Below are 26,032 nucleotides of genomic sequence, written 5' to 3' on the forward strand. Positions count from 1 at the left end.
CCTACCCCCTCGATCCCTTCTTTAGAGCTAGAGTTTCCCTCTAGAAACTAAGACAATGGCCTTGAGCCCATGTGAGCACCATATCCCCGAATCCCATCACTGCAGAGAGAGGGCCTGGTGATGCTCTGCTGGCCCTGATGCCAGCCTTCATCTTGGCTTCTGGTGGGCTCATCCTGTGGGGAGGAGTGTGCCTCAGCTTCCCCAGAGCCCAGGAAGCTGGAAATGTCACCTGTACCTCGAACTTGGTCTCCACCCACTGCTGCCCCTCTCTGGGATCCCCTCCCCTGGCCCTTGGGTCCACCCTGTGCTGCATGGTGGGGGCTGGGCAATAAGCATCCCCAGGGCCAGGGGTGTGGCTTTCACTGAACACAAGCCCAGCCTTGAGGTGGCTGCCAGGAAATGTTTGTCAAAGGGACAAAGGAAAGAGGCAGCTGGTGCCAGACAGACACGCAAATGCAGGTGGATAGCAAAGCATGGCCCCCAAAAGCCACCACAGCCCTCCTTGTCCCTCAGGCCCTGCGCTATCTAGGACAAGACCCATAGTGAAGGCTGGAAAACCAGGGTGAAGGCCAAGGGAGCCCACTCAGGCTTTCTCAGGTGGGCCTGGAGAAGGGTCCCCGATGCCCGGGGCTCAAGGGCTATGTGCTCTGTCCCCCATCACATACTGGCTCTGGCTCCACCTCCCTGGAGGAATTGAACCCTCTCCCCAGCTCGAAACGCATTCTCTGTCCGTGAGGGACTCAGCAGCATCTCTCAGCTCTCTGTTGAGCCCTGCCCCCAAGTTGTGGCTCCTTCCTCTTGGAATGGCCAAGGGGTGGGACATGGACATTTAGGACAAGATCACGGGGGTCTTTGCAATGAAAGGGGATTCTGTCCAGACAACAGGAAGAACACATAGATATGAGGTTCCACAGAGGTTCTGGGCAGGTGCTCTGCCACCTCCCTACTGCTATCCAGCCCAGGATCCGGACATAGCAGATGCTTGATACATACCTGCTGAGTCCGTCAGCAGCTAGACGGATGCATGGGGAAGGCCTGACTTCTATTCCCCCAGGCAGCCCGGGTCCTGCTGCAAACTCCAGGGGCCATGACTGATGGAGGCTGGGTCCACGTGTGCCCACCCCCACCCAGGCCAAGATGCTGCCTTCTGGGCTCTTCCAGGTCAGAGATTGCCCGTCCTCTCTGTTTCATGGTGGGAGGGGTCTCTGATCAAGCCCAGTGTCCACTCTTGCCAGACAGGACAGGGGAAAGTCGAGATCCAGGGCCTTCCCTCGGCCCAGACCTTCCCATTCACAGCCCAGGGGCCCAGGAACTCTGGGATCTGACCAGGGCCTGCTGCTGGCCCAGAGCCCACAAGCCCACAGCATGGTGGCCCCTCTCTTCTGTTCCGTGTCACAGCCTCCTGGCTGCCGCCAGCCTAAACTGCTTACTTAGACAAATAGGGAAAGAAGGCAGCCATGTGATGGCTGAGGTTTCCTTGACCCAGACCACACACACACAGGCGCACGCGCATGCGTACACACACACACACACACACACACACACACTACTCCTGTGGGTCAGGTGGTCATGCAGTCCTGAAGGACGAGGGCTGGGCCAACTTGGGTTTCTGTATCTCTGAAGGACAAGTGACCTGGTTGCCTTTCTTTACCCAGAAGAATGTTCTTTCCAAACACTTGCTCTCTTCTCCCTGGACAGGCCAGGTCCGGGCTGGATGGGAAGCAAGTGGAGTGGGGGGTCCAGTCCGGTGGCCTCTATCTGGGTTTTTCCTTCTGGGAAGCTGTGGCCACCCAGTCACTCCCCGAGAGCAGGAGAATCCCGAGCGGCACACGGGCTGGAGGTGCAGGGAGCCGAGGCTCAGGAGGGGCCCAGGTTGCCCGTGTGCTCAGCTGGAGCACGGGTTTTGCAGCTGGACTCCAGGGCATGACCTGGGGAGTCGAGGGGATGAGAGGGGCTGAAGGAGCCATGTCCAGTCCCACATGGCAGGCCAGGCTCTGCCCCTGTTCAGCTGCCTGGACAGATCTATGGCCAGCGACTCGAGGGCCCCTGCAATATTGAGGAGCTCTGTCCCCAGCCACTCTCCTGGAGGGTAGGCCGACATGGGTGCTCTGTCACTGCCCGTGCTCTGTCACTGCCCCTGCTCTGTGGGGACCGCAGCCAGCTCCCACCTGCCCTGGCCTCCGGCCTTCCTGCCAGGACCCCAGCAGCACAGAACCCAGCAACCCAGCGCTGATCTCAGGTGGGCCGAGAGTTCTTAAACCAAGGCCAGTCCCCCACCTAGCCAGGAAAGCCCTCCACACAGTCCCTCTGAATGTCCTCAACCCCAACTCAGGGGACCTGGGGCACTGAAACAAACACAAACCAACCTGAAGGTCCCCCACTAATTAGAGGTGGACTTGGGATTTGAACCCACAGAATCCAGCTCCAGAGTCCTCCTTCTCCATCAGTCCCTACCCACAAGCCCAGGAGCTATGGCCCCCGCTGCTGGGCTGGGCCTGTCCCCCACAGAGCTCCTAACCAGGCTTCTGGAGGCCAGGCCCTGCTCCGCAGGGGTGCACAGGTCTGTCTGCTGGCCCTAGCCCGGTGACCCACACCCAGCGAGCTCTCCCTTCCTCCTCCATCTGCCCAGGAAGCCTGTTTTGTGGCGGCTCTCGGTGGAGAAGGAAGGAGATGGGCAATGAGGGAAGAGGCAGAAAAGCGAGGAAGGGAGGAACACAGGGAGGGTCACAGACAAACACGGAGGAGGCACGAGAGCACAGGGAGAGGCCAAGGTGGGGCAGAGAAGGGCCCGGAAAACACGGAAAGCGCTGGGCGTGGTGGGGCACACCTGTAATTCCAGCGGCTCTGGAGGCTCAAGTAGGAGGATCACAAGTTTGAGGCCAGCCTCAGAAACTTAGTTGAACCCTAAGCCACTTAGTGAGACCCTGTCACAAAATAAAACATAAAAAGGGCTGGGGATGTGGCCCAGTGGTTAAGCACCCCGGGTTCAATCCCCAGTACCAAAAAAAAAAGAAAACACAGAAAGAGGAAAACCTGGAGAATAGAAAGAAGAGGGAGGGGGAGATGAGAGGGGGAGGAGGAAGAGGGAGGGGCAGGGAGCACGAGGAGGGCGGAAATCCGAGGGAAGAGGAGGAAGGGAAGGCAGGCGGGAGCGGGAAGGAGGTGGAGGGCGGGAGAGGAAGCCGGAGCCCAGGAGAAAGGCAGAGGGGCCACCAGGAGGTCGCAGGGGGAGAGGGCCTCGGAAAATGGAGAGACAGACAGAAAGCCAGCCCGCCCACCAACATTAAATACCTAACAGGAGATGACAAATCAAATGGGAATTACTGCGGTAAAAACATAATTAGAAACTTGATTGAAGTTAAACAGAATTTACATAACACTGCAAATTAACTTTACACGGAAACTATTCACTGGGAAGGCAATGAAGAGGCATTTCATTAGTAATCTATATTTAAACAATAGGCACAATGGAGGGAACTTGGTGCCTTCAGTTGGAGCGGAGCTGGTGCCAGAGGCTGCTAGAGGACCCAAAGCAGTGGGTGCTCCAAGTGCAAGTGGGCAGGGTCCAGGACAGAATCGGGAGCCACTTCTGCCTCTGCTTGCTGTGCGGCCCTGGGCAAGTGTCTTACCTTTTCTGAGCCTCAGTTTCCTCACCTATAAAACTAGGATGTTGGAGAGGTGGTTTGTAAGTCTGGCTATTCTAGGAGAGCCTGGGAGATGGGAGAGGGCTCTGATAAGCTTGTGGGCTTTGCAGGGGGACGGGATGGTCCTGCCTGATGCCACCAAGGCAGGGGAAGGATTGAGGGAGAAAACAGGTAGAGACAGGCCTACAGAAAAGTGAGTCCGAAGGCACAGGGTTACCTGTCTCCTCCCCCAGCACACTAATTAGATGACCACAGCGTCCTGCTATGAACACAACACCAGTCCCTCACTGTGCAAGTGGCTTCCCGGTCCCCAGTGCAGAGTCAGAGGGGCATCTCCCTCACTGTGTCCTCGGGGAGCAGGTCAGCAAGCCCCTGCCTAGCTCCATGCAAGTCTCAGCCTGGAGACGTCTCCGGAGACTCTGCCCACAACCCAGTCATGTCACACCAAGTGGCTTCCGCAGGCCGACTGGACTTTGCCCCTGTGGCTCCCATGGCTTGGGCACACGAGCCCTGACCTCCTGCCCAGCTCAGCACTTCTCTCCTCAGCCTTCCTGGAGGCCCGACTGGGTGCCTTTCCTGCCGGAGGCTGCAGACTCCTGGTGACATGGAAGTGGCTGGTTCTGTCCCCGGCCCCCACCGTTCCAACAGGACTGGCAGCTCTGGGACAGGGGAGCCCTCTGTTGTCACCTCTGTATACGTGCCAACCTGAGCCCTGTGTTTGGCACAAAGCAGGCGGTTAGCAGGTTCCAGCGGGCAGTGGTCAGGGTGACCCTGCAAGAGGTGGGTAGGAGGTGAGATGGACAAAAGGCCCAAGAGACCCTGCACTCTGATCCCGAGGGAGAGGTGAGTGGCATGAGGGGCCAACCTCAGACAGACAGGAACAGCTCAGAGACTTCTGGCTTCGTTTCTGGGGTCTCTGGGGCTCCCTGTCCCAGTGCCAGCTCAGGGCACTGCCGCTGCCGAAATCCTCCTGCTGTGGGGGCGTGTCTGGGAGCTGAGGGAGGGAGAGCAGGCCCCCAGCTCCTGGGACACACCTGCTCCCCAGGGTCCTACCAGCCCATCCTGGCCCAGGGGGGCCCTCCTGGGAGAGACTGAGAGACAGAGACAGACACCGAGAGACAGAGATCTGCTCCTCATCCACTCACGACCCAGGACGGTTGCTGTTCCTTTAAGATAAAGGAGCCACTGGGTGCTTAGGAATTGCAAAGTGCTGTTGGGTGTCCTTCCCCTGTGGGTAGCATCTGAGCTGCCACCTTGAGCCCTGTGTTTTCAGACAAGTGCTCCAGGTAAGGGGGGCGTCCCATGAGCCCAAGAACCCCGAGTGGCAGCAGAAGGTCAGGCGAGCTGGGTGAGGCTGCTTCAAAGAAAGTGCAAAAGTGGGCAGGCAGGAGGGCAAGAGGCTCGGCTGTGGGGGTGCTGGCTAGGGGGACAGGGAGAGCCAGGTCAGGGGCCACTTGCACACCAGACAGGTACCTACAGGCCTTCACACCTGTGTGGCCAGGGGTGAGAGGAGGAGGCCTTGGATCCTCCCCTCCAAACAGCTCATTACAGAGACCTCTGAGCCTTTGTGTGCATTCCCCCTGTTCCACCCGCCTGCAGTGCCCTTCCCTGCTCTGTCCAGTAACACAGACAGACTCTTGTCCGTTCAGAGCTTGCTCTTCTGTCTGCCTCTTCCCCCGGGCTGCACCTTTCTGACTGCCGCTGCCTCCTCCTCACCTGCCCTCCTCCTGGGGGCCAGATGGCCATGACTCAGACTCAGGTCCCTGACCTTCACTCCCTCCCCGCACCTCGAGGTGACCTCAGCCGCACAGCCTGCAACTCCAGCTGTGCACCACACTCCCAAATCCGCATCTGTAGCCGCTGGGACCTCTCTTGCCTTCCAGACTCCCAACCAGCAGCCACTCAGCCTTTCCACCCGGATGGCTCAAAGGCATCTCTCACTCCACGTCTGAAGCCCAACTCCTCGGCTTTGATAAGCCCTCCCCGGCCATTCTTCCCAGGCTGAGATAATGACCACCTCCCTTCTCCCACTGGCTCCCATCCCCGACCTAAGAGCCATCCCTGCAGTCTGTCTGTAACCCTCCCCTCTCGCCCACCAGCAGGCTGTCCCCGGAGTCTCAGACACATTCTGACCCCGCAGCTTCTCACCTCTTCCCTGCCACGCCCTCCTCTACGCCGCCACCACCAGAGACCTCCTGCTCCACACTGTCACCTCCGTGAGTGGGTCCCCGCCGCCTCTCACCTTGTGCCCCTCACAGAGCACCAGCCCCCGGATTCCCTGCCTCTCACCCCAGCTCACTGCCTGTGGCATCTGGTCTCCCACCTGGAGCCCCTGTTCCCTTTCCTGCAGTCATTTCTTGACACTTAGCATCACCTCACATACGAGAGAGAGATCCGATTTTCAGGAATTCCTTGTCCACATCTCCTCATAAGAAGAGAAGCGCCCTGAGGGGGGAGTTTTTCTGTCTATTCCCTGCTATTCTCGTCCAAGCTTCGAGAGGTCCTGACACAGCGACTTCCGATAAGTATTTGAGGAATGAATAAAAGGACGGTGCCTCTTCCTGAATACCTGCTGAGGGCCCAACTCACAACCCCTCCTGCCTCCCTTGGGCAGTACCCAACGCTGCGCAGTTTCAGCACCGCCCCACGGTAGTGAGCCCAGCTCTGGGATCCCGAGTTGGCTTCTGCTCATCTCCAAAACCCAGCCCTTAGTGCAGGTCTGACCTGGCGCAAAAGTCTGTGTGTGTCTGATGAATGAATTAAATAGAAAATGGGTGGATAGATGAATGGGTGGATGGACGGATAGGGAGGGGGATGGATGGATGGAGGTGGATGGATTCATGGGTGGGATTAGATGGATGAGTGGGTAGAGGTATTTGGGTACAAGGATGGATGGATAAATAGACGAATGGATGAATAGGTGAGTATATGGTGCAAGAATGGATGGATGGATGGATGAGGCTGGATGGGTACAAGGATGCATGGATAGATAGATGGATGGATGGACAAATGGATAAGTGGGGGGAGGATGGACATGTGAGTGAGTAGCTAGATGAATAGACAGAAGAAAGAACAGGTAGAAACATGGATAGGTGAGGAGATGGCTGATGTGTGGACAGATGGATGGATGAGTCTCACCACAAGCACACAGTGGAGCCTAGCAGTGGCTTGGGTTCAATAGCAGGACTTCTCAGGGAGGATGGGTCAGACCAGTGCGTGGTAAAGTGGAGATGCAGATGCAGTCAATAGGGTGGTCAGAGCTGGCTCTGCGATCCCTGGCAGACCCAGTCACTTCCTGTGCTTGGGTCTCATGGTCTAAGCATGCAGATAACTCTTGCCCAGGGCTGCCAGAGAGACAGCGTGGAGTCTGAATGCTGTCACAAAGGAGCTCACAGGCACAGTGAAGCAGCTCTGGACGTCCGCCTTCCATGATCCTCTCAGGCCCCACCTGCTGCTGACCTTGGGGCCACATCATGCTCCACCCCCCCCCCACGCCTCCCCCTGCTCTGGGGCCCTGGCTCCACCCTCAGAGAGTTCAAACTGGGCCAGGCTGCTAATGTCACCTATGTCCAAAGAACAATTGATCCACCCCATTCACAGAACCTCAAGAATCAGAGTAGGCGGAGGGCCTGAGGCCAGCACCCATGTCAAGGCACACAGAAGCCCAGAGTGTTTTGTGGTGGTAAGGACAGCTCATAGGAAGGTACAGGGAAGCCCGCGGCCAGGTCAAGAACAGCTGGGGGAAGACCACAACCCTGAGCTCGGGTCCACCCATCACTTCCCGACCTCGCCCCCGCCCAGGTTTCGCATGACCTGGGCACCAGGGCCGTGAGGATCTGGTGTTACCTTTCAGGATCTGGCAGCTCAGTGACGGGGGAGGCTCCTCTCCTTCCCTCACACACCTTGCAGCATTGGTCTGATGTCACAGGCCCCTTCTTCCTCCTGGGAACACAGGGGAGAGACGGGACACGCATGAGCAGCCAGGCACACAGACAGCTGTCCGCCCCTCCTCTCTCTGTCCCACCACTGGACTAGTTCCCGTGGCCGCTGAGGCCACTTAAGCCCACTGTGGGATGCTTGATGGATCAGCCCGAGACATCCTCCCACCCAGCAGCCTCCAATGAGCAAGACGACTCCTCCTGGTGAGATTTAAAAAATACACGCACACACGTCTTGTTAGCTCTGGGGCTCCGCGGCTATCGTGTCGTGTCTCTTCTTGGTGAGAAGAGCAGACAGCCATGGCCTTCCTGCATGGTCCCCAGGCAGGGTGACGGAGAGAAGCTGTCGGGGTATTTTTAGCAGAGCACACCAAGCCCTGGCCTGGTCTCCTCTCTGCGCGGGGCCTGGCTTCAGGGAATTATCTCACACGACTGCAGGCCGGCAGTCAGTTCCAAAGCCACTCTTTGACCCCTGCCTGAATTCCTTCCTCATGAATTCCTCACCAGGACACTTTTAACACCCCTGCATGCCTCCTTGGAAAACCAGCAGGGCACCCTGCTTCTCCCCTCCTGCACGCCTTGCCTTACAGGCTGCTGCTTGGTTTAGCGCTGGTGAGGGAGGCCCAGAAACCAAGTCTAAAGCCCACGAGAGCCCTGGTGACGTCTGACTCTGTGTTCCCAAACTTCAGGCCTTCTGCCGTGCCCTTTGTGATTTGGGGTAAGAACTGAGGCCTACCTGCAGATGACTCCATCAATACTCTGGTTTTAAGCTCTGATCAATCATGGCCATGAATCCTGGCATGCCGGTTATGTATTTCTAATATATCTTAATGAATATATCTTAATAATACTACCCAATTCCAGAATCTCGTCACAGGCTACCAGAGTTTCCTGGGCCAAGCTTTGGCAAACTGGCTGCAGTGTATCAGCCCCCTCCACGGACAGGAGAATGAGAGGGGCAGTAGGCTGACAGGGCCCAAGGACCAGGGCCGGTAGAGGTAGAGGGCTCAAAGTCATGGTGTGCTGGAAGCTCCTAGTGTGGGCCTCTCCTCCCAGCACTGGTCACAACTAGCCTCATACTTGAACACTGCTGGGAGGAGCCAGGTAGGACAGGTGTCCCAAAGGAGGGCAGTGACACAGAGGCCCAGGGTTCATGATGGCTCTTTTCTCAGCATTCCCTGAGGCCTCTGGTCCCGTCTTGGCCCTCCCATCAGGCTCCCCATGGCTGGAGTCACTCCACGGGGACTAGAAGCACAATCCCCTCTAGGGAGAGTCGGAAGCCCTACACCTAAGCTCTTGTCCTTGATCCTGTGGACTCTTGGGACAGCTGCCAGCCCTCTCTGGGCCTTGGTGTCCCTGTATGTGTCTTGGGAGCTTGCCCTGATGATTTTGGTGGCCTCGAAGTTCTCAGGCCTCACCAACACTCTGTCCTCTCTGGGTCTGCCACAGGCAGGAGACCCCAGCTGGGCCCCTGGCTGTCCCGCTGTCTGCCCTTCCCGCCCCTCCTGCTGAGCACAGGATGTGGGTGTCAGGAGGTGAGGGTTGAGTGTGAGGGTCGGATGGGGAGTAGCCTTGGGACGGGACTTCCTGAAGCCAGATCGGTTTACCACAGTCAGTTGGGCACAGGACCGCACAGCTGTGAGTTATAAATGTCCCTGTCAGAGCTGGGGTGGAGAGAGGCCCTGCTGCAGTGGAGACACCAAGGGGCCACGATGCCCACCTGGGGGCCTCTCAGCCACTGGCCCGGCCTCCCGCGGGCCACTCCTGAGTGTCCAGTTTTCCCATGCACTGGTTCTGTGCACCCCTTTCTGAGATGCCGGGGTCTGACACCACCTTCCCCTGCCCACTCCTCTCCCTTCCAGGTGTGTGTCTTGTGTTTCCAGCAACCCTGAGAGTTCCCGGAGAACAGGAGCCCAGGCCCTGCCTGGCCCTAAACCCTGGGCGGGGCACACAGTCGGCCATCTTACTGTTCCAAGCCAGCAGCCACTGGCCTCCTGTGCCACCCACTGGGGCACAGACTAGGGGCAAGGGCAGGGAGGGGCTTCCAGCCTGCGTCCAGGGCGCTCGGCCTATACAGGGCAGGCACAGCAGGGGGCCTCCAGCACTCTGTCCCCAAGACTCCTTCTCCCTGTCTGCCCGCTGGGACTCCTGCAGTCCACAGTGAGAAGTGTGGAGCCAGCTCAGGGGTGAGTCTGCACACGGTGGGCTGCCTAGGAGAGAGAAGTTAGGTCCCTCCAGCCCCAGAGCTGGGGCCATCCTCCGGCTGGGGCCACCAAGGTGGGAGGTACAAGACCAGCCACAGGAACATAAAAGCTAGTATGGTTTGGGCTTACAGGGGCTGAAGCTTACACAATTTTGGAGACCCTCTTAAAAATATATATATAAAATTATAAATACCTGTCTAGAATCAGAAATCACAACAAATCCCAGGAGGCTCAGAGGCCTGAACCCGTTTTTCAACCCATTTTGGCCTCTTAAACAATTTTCCAAAAATGCCCGTAGTGAAAGCTCCCCATGGCACCTATGTGCCCCAACCCAGAACGTGCCACAGCTCTCAGGGACTCCCAGCTTCCACCAGCTTCACACACTGCCCAGGAGTGCCCCTCCAATCACGGTGACAGTGATGAAACTAAGGGTAATAACGATGTCCTAAGGGGCTGATGCTAAAGAGGCTTTATCTGCACCACTCTAAGTACTCTGTGAATTAATTCACTTAATCTGACCCCAACCTAGAAGTTAGGCGCCGTATCCATTTGAACAGGTGAAGAAACAGAGGTCAAGAAGCCAGCCTGAGGTCACACAGTCCGGGTAAGAACCCAAACAGCCTGGCATTGGTGCTAGTGTTCTCTGTGACCTCTCTGGAGGGTCTAGAAGAGTTTTCTCTTCCTGTGAGACTCCAGTGACCTCAGTGACCAAGCATTAAGTAAAACTTGTTTTTTTTTCCTCTCTCTCTCTCTCTTTTTTTTTTTCTTTTAAACTTTGGTACCGAGGATTGAACTCAGGAGTTCTTGGCCAGAGGCACATCCCAGCCCTATTTTGTGTTTTATTTAGAGACAGGGTCTCATTGAGTTGCTTAGGGACCTTGCTTTTGCTGAGGCTGGCTTTGAACTTGTGATCCTCCTGTCTCAGCCTCCCAAAGTGCTGGGATTACAGAGATGCATCACCATGCCCCGCATTAAGTCCCCTTTGATAACCATTCATACATCCCACCCAACTGCCCTGAGTACACTGGGCACCCAGCCCTGGCAGAAAACGGGGTCTCCTGACTGCCTCTCCTTCCCAGAGCTGGCCGGCAGGGGTATGGGAGAAGCAGGTCCTAGAGATGGCTGGGCCTGTCCCAAGGAGACCTCAATGGTGGGGACTCCCATTAGACTGCCCCTGGCAGGAGAAGGGACCCCTCTCTTGTGAGCTGTTTGCTCCCTACAGGGCAAGGAAGAGGAGGCACCTTCCAGGGGCACTAACGGCCTGTCAGCGGGTGGGGCGAGGCTGGCCCAACGGCCAGGGACCAGCCAACCCTGCCCTGCATCTCTGCTCCTGCAACCTGTGGCCTGGTCCTCACCCTCAGGCCTCCTCCAGTGTCTGCCACTTCAGGTGCCAGACACGGAAAGCCACATCTGTGCTCCATCCTCATTATTTATGTATCATTATCTAAATCACTTTAAACCAATCACTTTCTTTTTATTTAGCTTCATCTACAGCAATATTATCTGTGAAATCAGGGGTTTGATGAACTAATTATATATCTATATATATTTTTTTTCTAATCCACATAAAAATAAATACATAATATTAAAATTTGAAATTTAGTTCCTCGCACTCGTCGAGGCGGTCAACAGTGCCCAAGGCCTGGACAGGGTGCAGGCTGCTTCTGGGGAAGGCGGGGATGTGGGGAGACTCCATCATAGTGGTCAGGGAGCTGAGGAGCAGAGCCTGGACGCTGGGCAGGGAAATGGGAAGAGGCAGAGGTTTCTAGAAGGGTACACAGAAGGTGTGGTTTGGGTCATGGGCTCAGACCAGGCTAAGCCCTTTCCTCCTTATGGGCTGGAGTTTGGGCCTGATAGCTCTTCAGCCATCTTCCAGCAAATTCCTCCTGATGAGAGCAGGATACCAGGGCTGAGCACGGGAGTGGGACTCCAAACATGGCAGTAGCTGTCATCTCGGCCACTGTCTTGCTAGGAGGCAGCTAGGGCTCTCCGGGCCTTAATTTCTCTGTGTACAGAAATGGTGGAGGAGCTCCATCCATCAGCGCGCAGCCCCGCTGAACACCGGTGCAGCCTGGTGCTCCTGGTGACAGGCCCCCTAAGTGCCCATGCACCCCCTTTGACCTCTTCCCCTTACACCTGCTCTGAGGCCTCGAGTGGTGTCTGGGGTGCCAAGGGGAGACAGGGCCATCCTGTGTGACAGCTATAAAATTAGATAATCAGCTAATCACCAGCAAATTAGCATCCCATCTTTACGTAGAACAAATATAGTATTTACGTAAAAGTTGTTAGGAGTTTCTCTCTTTTTAATTAGCAGAAATAAATGCAAAATGAATGGTAATTAGGCAGCTGATGGATTCGGTAGTACAATTACGCCGGCAGCGGTGCCCCAGTCCTTAAACACTGCGTGCTCCGAGGAATCGGAGGAGCCTATTTATATAATTTATTTATAAAACAAAGTTAGCAGGAACAGAGGAGCAAGGCCTGGCACTGCGGGGGGAGGGTCTTGGCTGCAGGGGCAGAGCCCTGGGAGAGGAGCTAGCTGAAGCGCCCAAGGCCTGGCAGGAGGGGGCTGCTTGGCACTGGGCCGTGCAGAGCACCACCAAGGCCCCCACGTGTCTATTTCAGGCCCAGCATATGTCACCAGGAGCCGGGATGGTCCTCTCTGAAAGGCTGGAGGTTGGAGCTGGGAGGAGCCAGGAGCAGCTGTCCTCGTCCTCCTTCCTGTCTGTCTCTTTCTCTTCCCTGGTTGCCACCTCTCTCCTCTGGGTGGGCTCTAGGCCTTCCCTGAGCACTTCTCTGTCGGGCACCCGGGGTGAGTGCCAGATCATCAGAGCAGCTCTGCCGTGGGAGTCCAGAGGCAGGAGCCCCGAGAGGAGGCAGCCCACAGGAAGCGACGCTAGTTGAGTTTTGAAGGATGCACAGGAGTTTTCTGAGAAAGCAGGAAGGAGCAAAAGGACCTGCCTATGGAAATGTGGGGAGGCAGGAAACGGCACTGTGTGGCACAGTGAGGAGCAGCGCCTCGGGGCTGTGGGGGCAGAGAATGAAGCAGGGTCTTGGATGCCGGGCAAAGGAGTTGGATTTGATCCAAGATGCCACAGAAGAGTCCGAGCGAGAGAGTGGGCAGCCTCTTCCCACTCGCAGCTCTTTTCTTGGTTTCCCCTCCCCCACCCCAGAGCCAGAGAGAAGACCGGGTCCACAGGCCATGAGAGGCAGCTGGTCCAGCTCAGCAGAGCGAGCGCTGAGCAGGAGGCTAACCTGATTACAGGAACAGGAGGTCTGTCTGCGAGGGAGGGCTGGGGGGCAGAGGGACTCCGCTGAGAGCAACGGGAAGGGGCAGCTACCTTGGGTCCTCTGACTAAGGGGACCGTCTTCCCTAGAACAGAGTCCTCTGCCCTGTCCTGCCTGGAGGACAGGAGCCAGCAGCGCCTGAGATGCTGTGTCAAACCCCAGCTGTACCCCTGCCTTGTGCTATGACCTTGAAGAGCCACTGGGCCACATGTTCTTGTCTCTAAAACAAAGGCCTGAAGCAGCATGGGGGAAGGGCAGCGAATCTGGCCCTCAGCCCCATCATAGGGCTTTATGGGCCTGGGTTGCCAAACTTTCAGGAATCTGGGCAAGGCAGGCACTCTCCAATCTGCCACAGTCCCTGCCACTCCCTCTTGCCTCACCCCAGCCCAGTTCCCAAGCTGGTGTGGTCCCTGCAGACAGCCCAGTGGAAACCCCTGCAAGATGACTGGGTCCTTCCAGCTGACAGCCTGTGACCTGGTTTGGGCAGACTGAACATCCAGGGTGGGTGGAGATGGAAAAATGGCTGTTAGTCAGAGTCACTTTTTAGCCTTGCAAGGGGGTAGATGGAGTCACAGCCACAGGCAGGCTGGAGCACCTCTGCCGGGGCACACAGCAGTCCCTCCCTCTAGTGGCTGCGTGGATTCAGTGTGCCCACCCAGCCCTGGGGGCATGTGAAAGCTCAGAGAAGCATCCCAGTCAGAGTCCCAGGTGGCATCTGTGACTGTGACTTCAAACATGGTGGGATTTCTCAGAGGGAAGCTGTCACACTTTAGCAGCGCTGACCACTGTCACCGGCACCTCCTGTACCTTGCAGACCCAGCCAGGACCAGGAACGGTGCGTGTGTTGTCAGTGGCTCTCGGGGACATGCTCTGAACTTGTCAGGGAAGCCCAGATCACAGGGCACCACTTCTCCGCTCTGCACGTTGCGATCCTGCCTTGGGCCAAAATCAATAGAAATCTCCACCACGATTGTTTCCCCAGAACAGGGGCCCCAGCCCCTTGAGATGACATTCCACCCACAGCGAGTGCCAGGGGTGGGTGGGGGGTGGGGGGCTCCCTTTATCCAGTGACCTCAGCCTGAGAGCAGGCAGCAGCTGAGGATGGGGTGGGGCGGGTGGTGACACGGGAGGGCAAGCCAGGGGCTCAGGCTGCCTCTGCGCCTCCCCAAAGACACGCCTGGTGCTATTCATCAACTGGTTTTCAGGGCTGTGAGAAATCAATGGCGTTTGTGCTGCAAACTCATCATTAGGACAGGAAAACTCTGCAATGGAATTGATTTGTTTAAATATAATAACACGATTTAACAGAGAACTGTGGGGGTGGGGAAGGGACCCAAGCAGCAGAACACGGCGAGACAGCTCAGACCCAGGGACAGGAGGTGGCCTAGAATCACCTTCTGGGGCTGCTCCGCCTGCCCCACAGGGGGCCGGGTGGATGTGCACTGTTGCCCTCAGCAGTCTGGGGATGGCCTGGCTGGTCACTGCCATGCTGTTCTTGGGAGGTGACTTTGTTTGGTGCATATCAGTTGCACCCAACCAACCCTTATCAGGCCCCGGCTCTGGTCCAGACACCTGTGTGGGCCGGGAGGCCACAGGATTAACAGCACAGAAGACACCCATGGGGATAGGGTAGGCTTCCTGGGGTCTCAGACAGTGTGAGAGAGGCGTACAAGGACAGGGTGAAGGTCAGTGGGCAGAAATGGAAGGGCTCTTCCAAGAGCGGGAAGAACCCCCTTGAAATATGGCCCTCAGCTCATGGATAAGGTTCTGTCTGACCTGATGATGACTGATGAGACCTGATTTGACTGATCTCTACAATATTCTAGGACACTGCAACTATTTTACATCTGCCACTTCACTGAATCCTGCTATCCTGTAAAGGATGGACTATGATCACCCACATATCACAGATTATCCCACTGAGGCTCAGAGGGGTCAGAAGGACTGTCCTAGGACACACAGCTAGTCAGTGATGGTGCTGGGACCAGACGCTCGTATTTACCACCCGAGTCTGGTCCTTGCCCACTGCAATCTACAGTCAGCTTGAGAATGAGCCTCCGTCTGCCTGGGGCAACAGATGGCTCCTCCCTGCTCCAGAAACTGAGGCATGAGATGCACGGGGCAATTTCCCAGCAGCAATTCAAGGTGTGTCTGAGGAGGGCATGGGGTAGCCCATGCGTCCACATGGCCTTCTGGTCCTGGGCCCTGCAGCCCAGGTGAGGCTGGAGTGCTGGCAGCGCAGAGCTGGGCCTGGCACTCGGGGGACACAGATGTCCTGGCACCTTGGGGGAGGAAGGCCCAGGTAGCTTGGGCAGCCTCACTGAGCTCACAAGGAGCCTTCATGGCAATCTCCGAATTTGGACCCTCTTCCTGGTGACTGTGAGTGGGAGGCTGGGAAAGGACTTCAGAGGCAAGAAGGTGACGAGGCCTGATGGCTGGCAGGAGTGGGGTGGCCAGTGGGACACAGAGAGGGTTCAGGAGGTCAGATGCACTACTGGGCTCTGGGGTGAGGGGGAGGGAGGCCACAAGGACATCTAGGCTTCTCCCCTGCTTTGGGGGCTTTGGGTGCCCGGCTCCCCTGGAGCACCAGAGGCCTGCATCAATAGGAACTGACCCGGGACTCTAGGGAGCAGCAGTCCCTCCCCCCAGGAAGCCCTGACCTGGGGGAGGGTGCTGCTACCCGTGGCTGAACCAACTCCATTCTGTCCCTTTGCTGACCTTTCTCCTTTGTCAGCAGCACACTCCATCAATGCCCCGGAAGGGCCCGTGCAATCCTTCCTGCCTGCCCTGCCCAGGCCGGCGCTGGGGCAGGGGCTCCCCTCTGCCATCTGTCTTTTAAGAAAAGAGGTTTCCAGTTCTCTAGGGAGCTAAGAGTAGGGCTACCAAAGCCCTCGTGCAAAAGGGAAGACGGAGGCCTGGTGAGGGTGGCCCAGGGCCCACCATCCACAGCAGGTTAACAGCAGGCACAGCCCCGGGCACAGAGAGCCCAGCAGGCAAGATCCAGGCCCTTCCTGCTAGAGAGGGGGGAGAAGAGGAAGCTGGAGAGGCGACTGGAGTCAGGGCTGGGGGCGGAGGGGAGCAATGACGTCTGGCTAGGGAAGCTAGTTATCAGGTGTGGGCACCAGCAAGCCCCCAATCCAAGGAGGGGTCAGGAGGGCTCAGAATTGGAGCCAGTGCATTCAGACCCGGCCAGCATGGCCACCATCCTGGTTTGCCTGGGAGAGAGAGGTTTCCAGGATCTGGAACATTTGGTACTAAAACTGGGATGGTCCTAGGCAAACCAACTGGCCGGTCACCTCAGCAGGGCTGATTCTGAGTTCTGGTTTTGGGTTCTACCATTTTTGGACTCCATGTGGCCCTGCATGCCTCAATGTCCTCATCTGGAACACAGTTTACAAGGGTGCCTCGCGTGTGGTCACCAGGAAGGCTGAATGCAGTAATGTATGCCAAGTGTCGACACCCGACACCGAGAACTCAACCAGCAGCAGGTGGCCACGGATACTGCCACCAACTGCAGGACCTGCCTCACTACGACGAGGCCCAGTGACACGGGCCCACGCTCACCCATACCAGATGCTCTTCTGAGTGCTACACACTTGTTGTAATTGAACCCTCATGACACTTATAGGCTGGGCGCCATGATCGTCCCCTTTTCAGATGAGGAAACCAAAGCACGCAGAGGCCACTCCACATGCCCAGGCTCCTGCAGCTGGCAAGTCCAGAGCTGGAAAACCACTTCTGTTTCCACTGGGCTGACTCCAAAGCCAGCCAGCCACTGGATGAAGGCCAGTGTCCACAGGCTTCTGGTCACACTGACCCAGCCCCCAAACTGGACAAACACAGGCTGGGCAGGCACGCCAGGCCACTCAGGAGGGGCACAGGGAATGGAGCAAGCGTCCCTGACTTGGGGTAAACTGAGTGGCCAATTGTTAGCTTGGGTCTTCAAGACCTTCCCTTCCTGCCCAAATACATCAATCTAATGCATTAGGTTGCCAGAGTGTGTTTACACGGCAGCAGAAAGAACAGCCCGAGACACACGCCTGCTCCAACTGCGCACGGCCTCCACTCTGGCCATGCCCAGGCTCAGGTGAGGATGCTCATTTCAGAGATTATAGATTGGCTGGGGAGGTGGCTCCATGGTGGAGCACTTGCCCTGGGTTCAATCCCCTGCACAGCCAAAAAAAACCCCAAAAAAACAGAAAAGAAGAAAGCAAACAGAGGTTAGAGGCCAGCAATGTGCAATTCCATTTCTGAACTCAGGCTCATTTCGGCTCAAGTGGCACCAGGGCAGGATGCCACACTGTGTGCTCTGGGCCCAGTGCAGGTGAAGGGAGCAGCAGAGGAGGAAGGGCACAGGCCCCTCTCCTGGAGTCCAGGTAGCTCAGCAGAAACCAGCAGCTCAAGGGAGGGTCCCAAGCGTCTATGGAGATGGCAGCCACCTGGACACGAAATGTGTACAGGGAGTTCGGGCACAGAGGTTGAGGTTCAGGCAGGGCACACTGCCCTGACACCCCGCAGACAGGCTGGCCTTGCAGAGACCCAGACCCAGGCTCAGAAGCTGCGCAGGCAAAGCCACTCCTGCTTCAACCCCTAGGAAGCCCTGGGCACAAGGGACCATAGAACACTCGCAAACACTTGGTTTCTAGCACCCAGGAGAAAGGTCGCTGAGGCAGGCAGGACTGGCTGGGCAGGGGCCCCAGGAAGCTGGACCTGGTTATTTTTAGCCTCTTGATTTTAGAGGGAGGAGGCTCTTCTCCTTACCAGGTAAATGTCAGGCCACTGGCGGACCCAGCCGATGAAGGCAGCGGGAGCCCAGGAGGGAGACGATGCCAGAGGCCTCCCCCCACCCCCGACACACCTGGCTTGGTGCAAAAGGGGGGCTGACCAGGGGTCTGGGTCCTGGGTACGAGTCTTGGCTTGGCCGTGTGCCCCTGGCCCGGTCTTATGCCTTCTGTGACTGTGCTTTCTGTCACTGACGCAGGGCCTAAGCCCATCTGATATTATGAATGTGATGTGACTCAGGGGTCATGAAGAGGCCTCTGAGTTGAGGGAGACTCGCCGCCCTCCTGTGGGGTGGCTGCCGTACTATTCCAGAAACAAATTCTGGCTTCCTGAGCAGGAACTGGGCAGCCCGGAGCTGGCGCGTCCTGCGCTGGCGCTGTGCAAATCGCCTAGGGGACTTGCGCAATCACGGGTACTCGGAGTCCAAGGAGTTGTCGCTGCTGCTCCGCTGATAGGAGGGAGGTGAGAAGCGGGCGGGTCAGTGGAGAGGCAAACACAGGCGGCCCAGCCCTGCCACCGGGAGGGGCCACGCCCTGGGAGGGCAGCAGGTGCCTACGGGGCCTGCAGCAGACTGTGGGCCTGGCACCAGCACAGGAGGCTCCAAAGGGCACTCTGTCTGCGTCACAGTCTGAGCCCCGCAGCCTTGTGGGGGGGCAGACTCCCTCGCAGGAGGCAGTGGCCCGTCACAGGAAGGACAGGGGAAGCCCAATCCTCTCAGTCCACCCCCGAGCCCTCTCCATAGGTGGGTCTGCCCCAGGAGCCTGCTGCTTCCTCCCAGGCTGGCAAAGCCAAGAGTCCGAGACCGACTCTTGCCAGAGAGAAGCCCTCCTTGGCCAGCTGCCCACCAGCTCCTGGGGGAGCCCTGTCTGTCTCAGCCTAGGACCCTGGTACCTGCTTACAAGTCCCCAAAGGCAGACCCTTCCACCAAAGCACCGAGTGCTCCTGTAGCTCCAGGTACCTGGAGCTCAGAGGAGATCTGGGGGAAACTGAGGCAGAGTGGGTGGTAATCTGCCCAGGGACATTTAGCAAGTTAGAAAAAAATATTTCCAACTTCCTTCTTCTGCCATCTGGCCTCCAGGGGGCATCTGCACCATCTTCCTTTCACCTCTGGCTCTTGGCCCTCTACCCAGCCCACAGGTCGGCCTCGGTCCAGCTCGCGGTTCAGTTCATGGTCTGGCTCCTTCTTCGGGGCCTAGCTGCAGACCCACCTCCTCCCGGAAGACCTCTCTGATTGCTGTGCCCTCAGAAGAGCTGCAAGCCCCTTGCTGGATACGCTTCTGTGGTTTTCCCAGACTGCAGGCCAGCTGGGCACTCCAAAGGTCCTAGGCACAGGGGGCTGATGAGGACACGGTGGCCTTCGACTCCCTGAGTCCACTTTCCTTCCTCACCCTCTTATACCCTGACAGCTCTCAGACCAGGCCTGTGGTCCCAGGCTGTCAGCTAGATGGATGGGGAGAAGGCTGTTGGTGGCAGGTCTGGCTGGGGGCAGTCACAGGAGGCGTGAGGGAGGCGGTCACCCATGCAGCTCCCAGAGCCCACTGAGTGGGTCTCCACAGATGCCCTGACCTTCCACGGCCTCCTCGCTGCGTCCCCAGCCCCTTGGAATTGGTGCTGACCATCATAGGTGCTCCCCCCTGACAGCCTCTGCACCCGCGTGCCCTCAGCGTGGTTTAGGGTCACAGCGTGCCTCGCTGATAGGCTTGAGTGCCATGCGGAGTTACTGTGGGGTGCACCCTGCCCTCTCTAGGCCTCAGCTCCCCACCTGCGCTCGAGGGGCCTTGACGGACCGACTTCTGGAGACCATTTCTCTCCACGAGAGAGAGTGGCCACCAGGGCTTTGCTAGGACTCAATGAAGATGCCACCCTGGCAGCCCCACCTGTGATGGGAGGTCACCAAGGGACGCAGGACATGGGCAAGGCTGTTCTCTAGTGCAAGAGTTTGCTCATGGATTAAAGGCAGACAAACTCCGGGGCTTGGGAGAGGTGGTAACAAACCTTAGTGGGAGGGGGAGTGGCCTGCCATAACACCCATGGAGCACTTCACAGCTTGTCACACCTAGGTGAGTGATGACATGCAACTGGGGAGGCATCCCCAGGATTCTGGAAGAGCCAGAGACACAGACTTGCCTCCTTGGGAAGGACACCACTTGCCTGAGCGCCGGTCTCCTATGTTCACCATGCTGCTGCTGCGTGTCTCTAGGCTAGTCTCTGGCTGTCTCTGATCCACCTAATCACTAAACACTCTAAGCTCCGAGCTGATGTCAGGCCCACAGGGGTTGTGGGTGGAGTATGGGTATAGATGGTGGCAGAAGCGGGTGGCACTGGGATACCCACCTTCACGTTTCACTCTTTGGGGAGGCTGGCATGTCCCTCCTGGTAGAGGGCTCCAGTGCTTGGCCAGGAGAGAGGCTGGCAGCAGCCCAGTGGTGCCAGGAGGTGTGGCCCCTGGAGCAGACACGCCCTCCACCCCCATCTCTGGGCAGGCCGAGTCTCAGGCTGGCCCCCACTTCACCCTGGCCTACCAGTGGGCTGAGGCTAACCCTCCTGGCTTGAGCTTGAAGAATCAAGGCCAGGCACTGGGCCCGGCCTCAGGGGCCCTCCAGAGCTGCCTCAGCTCCTGCTTCTGGGATCGTTTCCTGCCTCCTTGACTGTCCTGCGCCACCCCCAAGTGATGCAGAGACCCCAGGAAACCTCCCAGGAATCCAGCACACCTCCGCCTCCTCCAGGCAGTCTCCCCGACTGCCTCCTGCCCCTTTATCCACTCCTCCATAAGGGGCTCCCCTCCAGCAACTGCGCACTTGGGCTCTGTGAGTTCTGCCCAGGCCTGGGCTGTGTTCACCCAGCTCCTCCTCTGCCACTCACTTTCAGACCAGAGCGGAACACAGTGCCGAGACCAAGGAAATGACCCCCCACCCGGCTGTGTGAGTGAACGGTCACCCAGTGACCATGACAGGACCTGTGAGCTGCAGTTCGACTTAGCAGGGAAAACACATTTTACTACTAGGTCAAGCCCTGCTCCCCCAACAGCCCCGTGATCCTTGGTAGGTTTCCTAATCCCTCTGTGTTCCGCGGTTCCTCATCGTCCCCCTAGTATAACCCCACTTCACTGGGTTGTTGACACCCTTGAAGGCAGCACTTTGTGACCCCTTGACCTGTCCTTTCTGAGCAATAAACAGCTCAGAGAAAGACAGTGACTTATCCAAAGTCACACAGCAGGTCTGAGGTGAGACTGAGGCTTAAATAAGTCCCTCTCAGAAGGCCTGCCCAGAGGCAGCCTCACCCTGCTGCCCCAGAGGGGCGTTCCCCGCTCAGGCAGGAATGAGCAGCAGCCCGTGGACTATTTGCAGCTCCAGCCAGGGGTGGGGGTGGCCAGTTGGGGCTGCCAGCAGAGGGGCCTGGGCTCTAAGCAACACATTCCAGGCCGGGGGAGGGTGGTGCGCATTCTCAGCTGGCGCCCGGGAGTGACAGGCGCACCACTTGCGGACCCTGGAGCCCTAGTGGGCCCGGCCAGGCCCTCTGTGAGTGGGCTCTGGCACTCAAGGTCTTAGCAGCCAGCCCCACACCTGCCCCTGTGACCCTGAAGGGTGCTGACTGACAGGTGATGGCCCTGCAAGCTGGCAGCATGAGGCCGCGTGTCAGGGGCTGGTGGAGCAGAAGAGGAGGGCGCCCCCCACGCCCCGGGCTGCCTGCAGAATGCTGAGTGGCAGCTGTTTGGAACCACCTCCTAGAGGACCCAAATGCAGCCCTGTTTTCCCCACCATTTTTTCCTAAATGACCATGTCACTATGTCCCTGCCTGCTCCAAGTGACCACAGCCCCATGCAGCCCACAGTGCTGCCCGCCACTTGTCTGCACGCTGCAGACTGCTGTCCGTGCTCTATGCACTGCCGTGCGCCCTGCCCAGGGACCTCAGTGACCTCCTCACAGTGGTCAGGCTGGCCCTGCTCTCCCTCCTTCACAGACATGGACACGGGCACAGAGAACTTGTCACTAATCTGAGGCCGCAAAGAAAGGAGTGGCAAGACTGGAATCATCCCGAGGCCCAGGCCCTAGTCACAGTAGTGTCCCCTCATTTATCCACCAAGTGTTTGAGTGCCTTTTATAAAGTGCCAGCTACACGGAACAGCTGGTCACTCCCCTGACGTGGGTCTCTGTCCTCTGCGTCCAGCCTTTTCTGGCTGTTACTTTCCAAACCAGCTCGGGCTTCTCTCCTTGCCGAGTGTGTGACTCCCCAGGCTTTGGAGCCCCGTTTACCTGGCTGTCCGCCGCCTGGCTATGTGAACCGAGCCACGTTACCCACAGGCCAGGGCAGGGCTGGGGGCCTACCTCCTTTACCTGGCTGGCCCTCAGGGGCCCACCAGGCCCCCCTCAGTCATCCAGGTACCTGGGGTTGCTCCTGGACCAGAGGTTGGAGCCCTTTAACAGGAGAGAAAAGCCAGTCTCTCCAGAGGGCTGGAATGTGAGTCTGTCCCAGGGTGGAGCTCAGGTACGGCCTCTGCTGTCACCATCCACACCCCGTCCCACGTGCAGCCCAGGAGCTTGGAGTGGGGGTTGCACTTTTCTGAGCCTCTGTTTTCCATCCAGCAAATGGGAACAGGGCCTCTCAAGGGCTCGGAGGAGGGTCAGATGGAATGTGGAAGGGGGTTGCACTCTGGCAAGAGCCGCACAGAGCAAGGGGCCATTGCAGGTACCTGGAGGAGGAGCCGGAGTCAGTCAAGGCTCCTTGGCATCCAGCCCGTGGGAGTGAGTTTGCCAAGAAGAGCGAGACGAACAGGCAGGGGGCAGTTAAGACAGAAGGCTCTGCAAATAAAACACAGCCGGCCTCAACCCACGCCCAGCCCACTCCTCACACACACTACCTGGCCTGGTGAGTTAGGAAAAGCACGAAAAATAGAGCATAAGACATGCAGGAAAGGGTTGGAAGGAAGACAGGGGCAGGCCAGGGGAGTCCTGGACACCATGCCTGATGGAAAGGCTGCAATCTCACCCTAACTGAAGTCTCTGTCCTGGCTGCTTGGGACAAGCTGGCCACACCAAGCCTTGGCTGCAGGGAGGCGGACACCGATGCTCCGGGGGCAGCGAGGCTCACAGAGCTGAGGGGCACTTGCCCCAGGCTGCCGAGCCTCTAGGTCAATGGAGGAGGCTGCACACAACATGGTTCTTTTCACTTAATCCCACGACTACTACGCTCACCCCACACAAGGCTGGCTTCTTGGACAGTTGCCCAAGCTTACAAAGACCCCACTCTACTGTCACCATCTTGAAATTCCTAGTAACTTGTGCACAATGGACTCTGCATTCATTTTCCATAGGGCCTCCCAAGATATGGAGCTGGTCTTAATTCTAGAAGATTCCTCTGGGCAGGTGCAGGCGCAAAGGGCTGTAAATGAACTCTCACGTCTCTGGGCACGGCTAGAACTGGGGCCGCTGCTAGGTCTTCCTTCTCCCAGCACATCAACCTAGCAAATGTCTCCTCTTCTTTTAAAGCCCAGTTAACTGTCACATCCGGGGTCAGGCCGAATCCCAGCTAGCTGTGCTGGAGTCCGTGCAGTGACACTGCAGCAGATTAAAGAATCTGCTAACGCGTGTGGAAACCCACCTGCCTCCCCCAGAGCTATTCCAGGACTCCTAATGACCCTGAAGCCTCCTGCTAGCCACGTTTCCAAAGGACAATCCCAAGGATACTTTACCAAGGGTTCTCAGAGAAAAAGTTTCTAGATCATGCTAGACAGCAGGCCTCAGAGGACAACCCATCTTTTTATTTGCAAGAAAAGGGCAAATATGCCTGGGAATACTGAGCCAGGAGGAAAGCCCAGGTAACCCCAGAATCTTCTTGGGGAACCTCTCCAATTCAAAGTGGCCCCTCCAGGAAGGAGGGTGGGGATTGGATCTAGGGGTGCAGTGGGGTTAATGAGCACTAATCCTGGAGCTGGCCCTTCCTGGCTTTGTGGCCCAACCTCTTTGTTTCCCCATCAGCAAAGTGGGCCTGTTCCCGGAGGGAGATCACTGAATTAAGGAGCGCAAACCCTGAGAGCCAGTGGCCTGGCCATCAACCCAGCCCAACACTTCTGGGCAGGTGTCCTGGAAACTCACCTAACGTGCTATATCTGTTTCCTGTCTGTGAGGTTCTGTGAGGCCTCCCTGTTGGGCTCCTCAGGGGGGATTCAGAAAGCATGTAAACAGTGGGCCAGTCTAATGTGATTGGTGTGACAAAGTTCAGTGCCATGGACCCCCGAGTGCCCAGGAGTCCACAGGTAAAGGCACTGGCAGGGATGACGCGGGTTGGGCCTGGTGGCGCACGCCTGTCATCCCAGATGCTGGGGAGCCTGAGGCAGGAGGATCCCAAAGCCAGCCTTAGCAACCCCGCAAGGCCCTGTCTCTAAATAAAATACAAAAAAAAAGAGCTGAGGATATGGCTCAGTGGTTAAGCACCCCTGGGTTCAATGCCTGGTGAGAAAGGAAGGAAGGAAGGAAGATGCAGACCCCACTGTCTTGGAGAAGACAGCGGGGTCACCCGTTGTGCCATGATTCAGAGGGTGCCCAGGCCCCAGGAGGCCTGGATGGAGTCCCCAGGGGATGAGGAACAAGGACAGCACCCCACAGATGTCCCATGGCGGTGCCTACAACCGTCCCACTGAACCCATGACCCGTTTTCTTATGAGAAAAATGACTCCAATTCATTGAAGCTGCAAAGCACCGGAAATTGTTCCCAGCAGCCTCCATCTTGAATCCTCATAACCACCCACGGGCAGCAGAGGGGGAGCACTCCTGTTTCCAGAGGAAGCCCGGCGGGAGGGTGGAAGGCAAGAGCTGGGCCTTGCTCAGTCATGTGGTCAGCCCCCCCACACGCCCACAGAGCTTCAGCCTTGGCCCAGAGCTGCTGGCGCCCGGCACCATGTTGACATGGATGTGAAGGAGCTTGCTTTTGCACTTCTGCGTTCGTACCTGTGCGCGTGGCCAATCAAGCCTGTGTGCATGTAGACACGTCTGCACACTTGCACCATGTGCAGGCATGTTTGCAAGTACGCGGTCAGGCGCACACCTCTGTCTGTTTGCACACAGGCGTGACTCTGGGCAGGGAGGCCTTGGGTGTGTGGGAAGACATTTGTGTGTTTATCTATACTTTCAATGAGAACATCAGGCCCCCGTAAAATGCAATGTCACCCAGGTTGTCTTCTTCCTCATGTATTTCTCGGCCCCCTCAGGAAATTCTGGGCCACCACTTGCTCCACCTCCTCACGAAGCCTTCCTGGAGGGCAGCCTCCCCCACCCACTCAGAATTCCAAGGTCAACCTCCATCTCACACTGCGGCAGCTTTCCTGCCTTCATCCCAGCATCGGCAGCTGCAGAGGCTCCCATGTCCCTTCCCCAGTCCCTTGTGCTTCTCACTTTGGCTCCAGCAAAACTCTCTGAACTCCCACGGTGACTGGTCCTTGGGACAGCCCACTGGTGTCCTGGCTTCCAGCGAGGCCTTTAAAATGACTTCCCCAGTGCCGCCAAAGGGACAGGCTCAAGCACATGGTTGCTAGTACCCCCAGACTTACCTCCCTCAATGGCTCCCGCTGCCCTCGGGACCCACGTCCCAGCCTGGCACTGATGGCTCTTCACAATCCCCTGTGCCAATTCCTTCCTCCTCCTGCCGGCTCCCCACTCAGCCACCGCTCCTCTCTCCCCACACTGTGACTCACTTTTGGGTCATCTACCAGACTTTCCCCCTCTAACCTCTGAGACCTGTCTACCACTATAGAGGGATGTCCCTGCTTTGGCTGGACAGTCTGACAGGCCCCTCTCCCTGCATGAGGTGTCTGCATACAGTAAGTGCTTAATACAAACTTAGGAAACTGAACAAGATAGGTAAAAATGGAGAGAGCCTTACCAGCCAGCATACTCCTTCTCTAGAGGGGACTCTGGGTGTCACCTCGGAGGGATCTCACAGGCCAGGGCTGGTGGAAGCTGTATGGCATCCACTGAGTCCTGACCAACCCCAGGCCAACCAGCAGCCTTGGAAGAGGTCTGTCCTTTCACCTTAAGTAAGAATGGGACCCAGCACTTTTGAGGACACTGATGACGCCCTGATCCCCACCCTCAAGAAGAAGCCAGGGAGGGGGCAAGGCCAGAGGCAGGGTGGGCCAAGGCTCAGGCTGGCACTCTGGTGCACACAGACCTGGGCTTGAACC

At 57.6% G+C, this 26,032-nt stretch overlaps 1 protein-coding gene across 3 annotated transcripts in view; it reads right to left on the minus strand.

The window, feature by feature from the left end:
- Window positions 1-26,032, minus strand: part of Zmiz1 (zinc finger MIZ-type containing 1) — a 219,394-nt gene that overhangs the window by 148,380 nt on the left and 44,982 nt on the right. For all 3 annotated transcript variants that reach the window (XM_046419961.2, XM_046419960.2, XM_046419962.2), the window contains exon 3: window positions 7,491-7,586. The gene's annotated coding sequence lies outside the window, so the exon portion shown is untranslated. The remainder of the gene's footprint in view (window positions 1-7,490; window positions 7,587-26,032) is intronic.

Source organism: Marmota monax, unplaced genomic scaffold, assembly GCF_021218885.2.
Source record: "Marmota monax isolate L192 unplaced genomic scaffold, Marmota_monax_Labrador192_F-V1.1 WCK01_AAM20220418_F8-fsc00019, whole genome shotgun sequence".
Taxonomy (NCBI): domain Eukaryota; kingdom Metazoa; phylum Chordata; class Mammalia; order Rodentia; family Sciuridae; genus Marmota; species Marmota monax.